General features: G+C 42.4%; 1 non-coding gene across 1 annotated transcript; it reads left to right on the top strand.

The window, feature by feature from the left end:
• The first annotated feature begins 3,207 nt into the window (after window positions 1-3,207).
• Window positions 3,208-3,280, top strand: TRNAK-CUU (transfer RNA lysine (anticodon CUU)). The gene has a single exon. It is a non-coding gene; the product is annotated as a tRNA-Lys (tRNA).
• Window positions 3,281-10,027: the final 6,747 nt, after the last annotated feature.

Raw genomic sequence — 10,027 nt, 5'->3', positions numbered from 1 at the left:
AGCTAGAGCTCTTTTGAAGTATCGCTGTTTATGATTTAATCTAATGAGGGGAATGTAAACTACAACGGAAGGTCAGAAAATGATGTGGATAAACAGCAGGGATGGTCAGAAAAGTGGCTGCTAGAATTTGATCCCAGCAAATACAATGTTATGAAAAGCGAGAGAAGAGGGAGAAGACCACATAGAAAAAATAGTACTCTGGGATGTGAAAAGCACAAAGAAAAAATTATCTGAGAATGGAGATCAATTCGTGTACGAGCCTCATACACTGAGACAGATCTAGGAGGGTCCATCAGAGCAGCCAGCAAATTGTTACCTGGACTATACCTGGAGAGTGTTGCGGGGGATCAACGCCCCCGCGGTATACAATATTGACAATCAGACGTTTCAGACACAAGTGCAATATTATGGTATCTTTTTTACCTAGACTTGAGGATATAAAGTTACAACCTGTTGCAAACGTATCTTACTCATCTACCAGCATATTGTTAGAAACTCACTTCAGTTAAATAACTTTATCAAATAGACACCTTGTAGACATAAGAATGTGTTACTCATAGAGTATGCAGCGCCAGCACTGAACACACACCTGACCAAATATGTTCAGGAGCTGGACAATGTGAAGAGGATTGCAATGGGCCAGTGGGCCTTCTGCAGTGATCTTCCATTCTTATGTTCTTATGAGACTAGGGCCTTGGTTAAGGGAAATAAACTATGAAAAGGAACTAAAAGAAAATATATTGGAGGAAAAAAAAACACAGAAGGGAATCAGGGAATATTCATTCAACCTCCCGATGGCCAGAAAATGGAATACGCTGGTTGAAGAAAATGTTGAAGCAGATTCTATACGTAGCTTCTGGAATATGTATGATAATACCCATGAAACCATGAATAAGTGAGCCCGGTCAAGACCAGTTAAGAGGTGAGGCCAGGAGCAGAGATTCGATTCCCACATCTACAATTAAGTGAGAACATTTTTGGTAAATAGCCACCCACTCCTTGCAAAATAAATAATATAAAAAAATTAACTGCAATTAACTTTCCTATTCATCTTTATACAAAAAATATGATAGGCAAAATTAAAGATGGAAATGTGCGAGATATAATTATGAGGATCCAGAGTGCATTTACAGAAGAAATTTTTTAAATAAGGCGGATATAAATCCACAATCTGGGTTCTAGTAAAATAACCAAAGAAACTGCTAATGGATTTTGACCATATAAATGAGATTTTGCTCTGGATCTTTATGTACTGTACAAGACGGAGTCTTCACTTTCAGGATACTTTCAAAAATATTTCTGTACAGAGGTAGAATGCTGCACTTGGATTCAATACTACGTAGTGTGTCTTACAACCACTGGAATCAATGAAGGTATACGAAGCCGAACACTGAAAATGGAACACCGATGGAACACCGTAAGCATAGCCTCAATTCTACGAACATAAAAAACGATGCTTAAAATGGATAGTCACATACATGCATTTTTTTTTACCACTGGTACATACGCCGATCATGTTATATACTGTTGGTGGAGCAGCCAGTCATAGATGGTCGGTGTTATGGCTAAAACTGAAGAAAGAACTAATACTGGAATACATGACCCGAGGAGCACAGAAACACGATTTTGCAGCAGCATATGCAACACTTCCATACATATGCAACTAATACACATGTGCAACATTGCCACACACATGTCATACATATGCAACACTGCTACATATATGCAACACTGCCACACATGCAATACTCATGCCTTCAACACATAACAAATATGAAAAGGTACAGATGAATTGACATCCTGAAGAGATGAGGCTCCCACTGACTGAAGTAACGAAGGAACAGAGATGACAGCCACACCGTTCGAGACAATAAAGATACAGTTCAAAATTATTTGGACCGTAGAGGATACAGGGGCGAGTAAGTTTAAAATCAACACGAGTAGTAGACATACAAGAACAAACCTCTTCAGTATGAAGTGTTAAGTTTAATGAACTCTAAATGACGGTAACAAGAGTTTAATCCGCACGTGATATTAAACGAGCATTCAGTAATGATTAAGATCTGTAATTCAATACCCTTGAAGAGGCCCAGGAGATGTAGCAGCTTCATCCTTGAGAGTGTATGCAGAGTGTATCCAGGTCCAGGTCCAGATGATCACGGTGGCCCGGTGGCCTGGTGGCTAAAGCTCCAGCTTCACACACGGAGGGTCCGGGTTCGATTCCCGGCGGGTGGAAACATTTCGACACGTTTCCTTACACCTGTTGTCCTGTTCACCTAGCAGCAAATAGGTACCTGGGTGTTAGTCGACTGGTGTGGGTCGCATCCTGGGGGACAAGATTAAGGACCCCAATGGAAATAAGTTAGACAGTCCTCGATGACGCACTGACTTTCTTGGGTTATCCTGGGTGGCTAACCCTCCGGGGTTAAAAATCCGAACGAAATCTTATCTTATCTTATCTCAGTGGACAGCAGCGCCACCACCGCTCCAACAACCATAACCACAACAAACACAGCGACAACTACAAAACGACTGTCTTGAAGAAAACCCCAAAAAAATAAAAAAATCCACCAGATAAACAAACACAGAGACAACAAAGGACATTTCATTTGCATATTATTATTCCCCGCATGTGTCTTTATTCTTCTTTACTTGTTGGGAGCTCCAACTGGGAGTATATTTTTCCGGCTGGATATACATATTCATAGGAGCGTAAAAATACGCAAGTGTGTGCACTCGGCGCTATATTCAACGAGTTGTGTTTGCGGGGGTCGAGTCTTACCTGCTCATACGACGAGATACAATATCCTCGACGGGTAATGACAACAGCGGGATGCTATATGGACGGTTACTTGCCTTCCTCTTAGGCTACACTCGCTGGTCTGACTGGTCGCTGGCCTCTCTGGCCCTGTGTATGGTGCTGATCACCGTCACCATGGCCTCCTCTGCTAGTTCATTCCCTTTGTTTCTGTGATTTGTAGAAGTATTTCCTAATATCTTTGTACGTGAAGTGCGTGTTTTGCTTCTTTATATGCTACGTACATCGCCCATGTACCTTGCATTTCAAATGTCTGTGTCAAAGGCACTTGTCGACAGACACTTGGCCTCCGTGTGTGTGTGTGTGTGTGTGTGTGTGTGTGTGTGTGTGTGTGTGTGTGTGTGTGTGTGTGTGTGTTTATTTGTATGAGTGTGTGTTACTGGCACGAAGCCCGGCTAGCTCAGTCGGTAGAGCACGAGACTCTTAATCTCGGGGTCGTGGGTTCGAGCCCCACGTTGGGCGCTGCTTTTTCTATGTTATAGTTAAGATTTTCAGGAGGACTGTGATGCAGCATCTGGAGAGAAGCATCTGCATTAATACATCAATAACACATAAATGATGAATCTTGTCAAGCGAACCCTCTCTACTATTCAATCTACTGATGTCAGAAATGGCTGTGAGACATCAGTAGGACTGACCTAATCTGCCTTATTAATTTCATTTTAGTTCTTGTAAGTAGGAATATGTGTGTATGTGTGTATGTGTGTGTGTGTGTGTGTGTGTGTGTGTGTGTGTGTGAGTGTGAGTGTGAGTGTGTGTGTGTGTGTGTGTGTGTGTGTGTGTGTGTGTGTGTGTGTGAGTGTGAGTGTGTGTATGTGTGTGTGTGTGTGTGTGTGTGTGTGTGAGCGAATTGTACTCACTGAGTTGTGTTTATGGAGGTCAAGATTCAGCTTCTGGCCCCCGCCTCCTAGAATACTCTGATCAGTATTACTGACTGCTAGCCTCTAGGGCCTACTCATATCTGTTCTTGAACTTGTGTATTCACCTGGCCTTCACGGTCTCATAATCGCGAGACAGAAATGAAATTCTAATCATGCAGCCGAGCGCTTGCATATGTGTGTGTGTGTGTGTGTGTGTGTGTGTGTGTGTGTGTGTGTGTGTGTGTGTGTGTGTGTGTGTGTGTGTGTGTGTGTGTGTGTGTGTGTGTGTGTGTGTGTGTGTGTGTGTGTGTGTGTACTCACCTAATTGTAATCACCTAATTGTGGTTGCAGGGGTCGAGACTCAGCTCCTGGCCCCGCCTCTTCACTGATCGCTACTGGATCCTCTCTCTGTCTGCTTCCTGAGCTTTGTCATACCTCTTCTTAAAACTATGTATGGTTCCTGCCTCCACTACTTCACTTGCTAGGCTATTCCACTTGCTGACAACTCTATGACTGAAGAAATACTTCCTAACGTCCCTGTGACTCGTCTGAGTCTTCAGCTTCCAGTTGTGACCCCTTGTCCCTGTGTCCCCTCTCTGGAACATCCTATCTTTGTCCACCTTGTCTATTCCCCGCAGTATCTTGTATGTCGTTATCATGTCTCCCCTGACCCTTCTGTCCTCCAGTGTCGTCAGTCCGATTTCCCTTAACCTTTCCTCGTACGACATTCCCTTGAGCTCTGGGACTAGCCTTGTTGCAAACCTTTGTACTTTCTCTAACTTCTTGACGTGCTTGACCAGGTGGGTTCCAGACTGGTGCTGCATACTCCAGTATGGGCCTAACATACACAGTGTACAGTGTCTTGAACGATTCCTTATTAAGGTATCGAAACGCTATTCTCAGGTTTGCCAGGCGCCCGTATGCTGCAGCGGTTATTTGGTTGATGTGTGCCTCCGGTGATGTGCTCGGTGTTATGGTCACCCCAAGGTCTTTCTCCCTGAGTGAGGTCTGTAGTCTTTGTCCACCTAGCCTATACTCTGTCTGCGGTCTTCTTTGCCCCTCCCCAATCTTCATGACTTTGCATTTGGCTGGATTGAATTCGAGAAGCCAGTTGCTGGACCACATGTCCAGCCTGTCCAGGTCTCTTTGCAGTCCTGCCTCATCCTCGTCCGATTTAATTCTTCTCATCAACTTCACGTCATCTGCGAACAGGGACACTTCAGAGTCTATTCCTTCCATCATGTCGTTCACATATATCAAAAATAGCACTGGTCCTAGAACTGACCCCTGTGGGACCCCGCTCGTAACAGGCGCCCACTGTGATACCTCTTCGCGTACCATGACTCGTTGCTGCCTCCCTGTCAGGTATTCCCTTATCCATTGCAGTGCCCTCCCTTTTACGTGCGCCTGATCCTCCAGCTTCTGCACTAATCTCTTGTGGGGAACTGTGTCAAAGGCCTTCCTGCAGTCTAGGAAAACGCAATCTACCCACCCCTCTCTCTCGTGTCTTACTTCTGTTACCTTGTCATAAAACTCCAGGAGGTTTGTGATACAAGATTTGCCTTCCATGAACCCATGCTGGTTTTCATTTATAATCTTGTTCCTTTCCAGGTGTTCGACCACTCTCCTCCTGATAATCTTCTCCATGACTTTGCACACAATACATGTCAGAGACACAGGTCTGTAGTTTAGTGCCTCGTTTCTGTTTCCTTTCTTAAATATGGGGACTACATTAGCTGTCTTCCATTTCTCAGGTAGTAGCCCAGTTTCAAGGGATGTGTTGAAGATTGTGGTTAGAGGCACGCACAGCATCTGTGTGTGTGTGTATGTGTGTGTGTGTGTGTGTGTGTGTGTGTGTGTGTGTGTGTGTGTGTGTGCAAAACTGCACATAACTTTTCTGTCAGAGTATAATTAAAGCTGGCAATGAATAAGAGAATGTTTCTGAAAATATTTAGCACAGTGTTTGTTGTGTGAGAATATTAAACTAATCCAACTACAGTTGTACAGATGCATTCCAAACGTATTGTATTTTTTGTATAAATAGATATTACTATTATTAAAAATATATTATCATCATTATTTCAGGTTTACACAAATGTCCTGAAGAACGTGATTAAATGAAGGTATTATGTATTAAAATTGGTTTATAAATGTTACCTACATTTGCTCACTAAATGGTTATAAATATAACCATATTTTTAAAAAAAAAAAGGTGGACTGGTAAGCCAGCGGAAGGTCTCGGTCAGATGACCAGAAGCTCCAACGGCGGGTCATCATCTAAGACCCTCGTCAGGAAACAACTGTACTGTTTCCTGACGAACCTTACCTAACCTAACCTAACCTAACCTAACCGTTGCCTAACCTAACCTAACCTAACCGTTGCCTACACAAAAGAGCATAGTTCTGCTATCATGCCGTGGTCAAGAGGGCCCAAGAGCTTTACCCTGCACAGAACACGTGCGAAAGAAGAAAAAAATTATTAAAGTCTTCCTTGGCTGAAGACAGCTGTTACGGACTTTTTGATCTCTCGGTCGACGAGTTACCAAAATGTGTTTACTTAGATGTAGTCAACGCATCTGAGAGTACAGAAAAATATCACTGACAGATTAGATATGGCTGTCATCAATGGCCACGTTGGTGGATAAAGAAGCTTTGGAGAGTGACCCCTGAGTTCACAGCGACTGATAGCAATGCTGCTGCGTTAACTAGCGTCGATGGCCATTCGCAGCTCAGTAAGTAGTCCGACTGGATATTCATTATTACCCAGTGCTATGTAGATTGTGTGTATCGCTGTTATTATTGTATTATTTGTGATTTCTGGGAGTGTGAACATATGCCAGCAAGGATACTGTTGTTTTGTTATGTGGGAGCCTAAGTATTTGTAGCTAACGAGTTTAGATATTTATTGTACGAATGGCAATATATCAATATATATATATATATATATATATATATATATATATATATATATATATATATATATATATATATATATATATATATATATATATATATATGTTGTGCCGAATATGTAAAACTAGTCGATTAGCAAGAACTCATTTAAAATTAAGTCCTTTCTGAAATTTTCTCTTATACGTTTAAAGATATATTTTTTTCATTAATGTTAATGTAATTTTTTTTAACTTTGCACCAAAAGGATCTTAGAAAACTTACCTAACCTTATTATAACAAGAGCAATTTATTTTAGCCTAACCCAACTAAATATATTTTAGATTTGTTTACAATAATTTAATACTAAACAAACACAGTGAAACATATTTTTTTCGTTAGGTTCAGAATGATTTTGGCGAAATTATTGCATACACAAATTTTCACTTGTCCTATATGGCAAGATGAGCGTTGCTATTTAAGCCAAGATCGCAAGTTCTGCCTATTCGGCACGGCATATATATATCTATCTATATATATATATATATATATATATATATATATATATATATATAGATATATATATATAATATGGTTCAGAAGATTTAAGAGATACATTGTTGTTATAAATACATGTATACAGTACATGTTGTTACGTGTGTGCCACAAATTATACGGCGAAAATCTCATCCAGTTCCTCAGAGCTGGAGCGTGAGCCCAAAATACAGTAGGCTTTACCCCATTGAACAGCAGCACTGAGCCGCTGGAACAGAAAACTAGCTGCCCTGGGATCCCAAGTTACCCTGATGAGTCTTTTTCCCAGCTCCTTAAGGAATTTAGATGCACTCTTTCCCCATGAGCCAAGGGTCTGAGACTATGGGAACAAACATATAATGATAGGCAAGTTCTCCATATTTTCTAGACTTTTGGGACTCCCTGAAGCTGGCAGCTGCCCCTCCTTCCTCCCTGGTGTATTGGAGATAGGTATCAGCCAAGGTAGATGCACATGTATAGTCCCACACCACCTGCTTCCCATCTGTCCAGGCTTGAAGAGTGATACCATCTGGACGCTTCTGGCTACCATCAGATCTGCATAGTTGGGGTGGCTCCCTTACTGCTGGGCATCCAGCTGTTGTGAGGCTCCTCTTGATAATGTTATTAACCTCCTCATGTCTGGCAATCTTTCCCTCGGATTTACGGCACACAAGACCGTGGTACCCGAATCGGTCTGCTGCTTCACTGCCACAAATACACCTGTGTTCGGCGAGAACAGGGGCGGCAAGTCGAAGGGCAACACCGATGCGGATGGTCTGTGGGTCGAGGTATATATATATATATATATATATATATATATATATATATATATATATATATATATATATATATATATATATATATTCACAAGTACACACACAGGAGCTGAGTATCGATCCCTGCAACTACAATTAGGTGAGTACACACAATTTGACCATGTCTTAGGAAAGTGTATCTTTATGGCCTGGGGTGACCCTTGACTCCTTTGAGAATGGGAAGTGTTGGTACACGAGTTGTTAAAGAGTATTACTGAAGGAGGTTACAGAACATGTGCTGCTTCACTGTAACAGATAAAACGTGCTTCTTGTTTGCTCGAAGTGCTCGTGAGAGCTTCGTACTTAATTTACTCTCTGAGTGACTTTATTATAGCGTTTCTTTCCAAAGATGTGGTCGTTGGCAAATATGAAGGAGGCTAGATAAATATTGATTATCGTCATTATAATAATTATGGAGAGGTTTTGAACCTGCAGGGGAAAGGGGGGTTAATACAGAGCGTGGAGAGTAGAACGTAATTATGTTTGATCTGGGGAAGCAGAGGGGGGTGGCTCTAATTTCCTGGATGAAGACCCCCCCCTTCATCAGCATCAGCGCACACCCCTTAAAAGGATAAACATTGATACTTAGAACTGGTGCTCTAGAATTCAACACCGTTAGATAGATAAGGAACAGTGGAAGCTGAAGAAGTTGTTGAAGGTTTCTGTTTGCATTATCTTTGCATAATAGAGACGCAGATGCAGAATGGTCACTTAAGACAAGGTTTCACTTGGAGCACAGAGTCATGGGCTCACAAGGTTTCACTTGGAGCACAGAGTCATGGGCTCACAAGGTTTCATTTGGAGCACAGAGTCATGGGCTCACAAGGTTTCACTTGGAGCACAGTCATGGGCTCACAAGGTTTCACTTGGAGCACAGTCATGGGCTCACAAGGTTTCACTTGGAGCACAGAGTCATGGGCTCACAAGGTTTCACATGGAGCACAGAGTCATGGGCTCACAAGGTTTCACATGGAGCACAGAGTCGTGGGCTCACAAAGTTTCACATGGAGCACAGAGTCATGGGCTCACAAAGTTTCACTTGGAGCACAGAGTCATGGGCTCACGATTAATCCTTAAACGAACATTAGCAGTGGTGAAAATATTACGTTTGTTTTCAGTTGTGTTTGTGTCCTGGAGTCTGCTTAGTGATGGCTCTGTGTTCCTGCAACCAATGGAAGGGTATAAACCACGGTACGGGTGGGGTTTAAATCAGTCTACCTGGAGGGCATTCCGGGGTTCAACGCCCCCGAGGCCCGATCCATAACCATTCCATGACCAGTGGCCAATGAGTCGCAAAAGCTCCAAGCCAGTGCGTAAGCCATTCGGCCAACTGGCCCAGTGGCTTACACCCTCACGTATTATTACTGTTTTGTGAGTCAAATGATATATATTAGAAGCCATAGTATCAGCTTTAACCTATACCATGGACACCGTTACAGAGATACCAAGTGGAAGGAAATTTCAAGTGGTTGAAACCCATCTTGCTCGACAAACTCCTCGACTTGATCGCTGCTAAATTAATAAGGTATGTGCAACATGTGGGTATCTTTATTTCCGATAGGTTTATCCAGAGGCAATCCACTGTTCAGTCCCTTAGCCTTGATACAAGATGTTCAGTCCCTTAGCCTTGATACAAGATGTTCAGTCCCTTAGCCTTGATACAAGATGTTCAGTCCCTTAGCCTTGATACAAGATGTTCAGTCCCTTAGCCTTGATACAAGATGTTCAGTCCCTTAGCCTTGACACAAGATGTTCAGTCCCTTAGCCTTGATACAAGATGTTCAGTCCCTTAGCCTTGATACGAGATGTTCAGTCCCTTAGCCTTGACACAAGATGTTCAGTCCCTTAGCCTTGATACAATATGTTCAGTCCCTTAGCCTTGACACAAGATGTTCAGTCCCTTAGCCTTGACACAAGATGTTCAGTCCCTTAGCCTTGATACGAGATGTTCAGTCCCTTAGCCTTTATACAAGATGTTCAGTCCCTTAGCCTTGATACAAGATGTTCAATCCCTTAGCCTTGACACAAGATGTTCAGTCCCTTAGCCTTGATACAATATGTTCAGTCCCTTAGCCTTGACACAAGATGTTCAGTCCCTTAGCCTTGATACA

This window comes from Cherax quadricarinatus, chromosome 30 (assembly GCF_038502225.1).
Source record: "Cherax quadricarinatus isolate ZL_2023a chromosome 30, ASM3850222v1, whole genome shotgun sequence".
Taxonomy (NCBI): Eukaryota; Metazoa; Arthropoda; class Malacostraca; order Decapoda; family Parastacidae; genus Cherax; species Cherax quadricarinatus.
The sequence above is the reverse complement of the archived record's forward strand: the minus strand, read 5'-3'. Positions and strand labels throughout refer to the sequence as shown.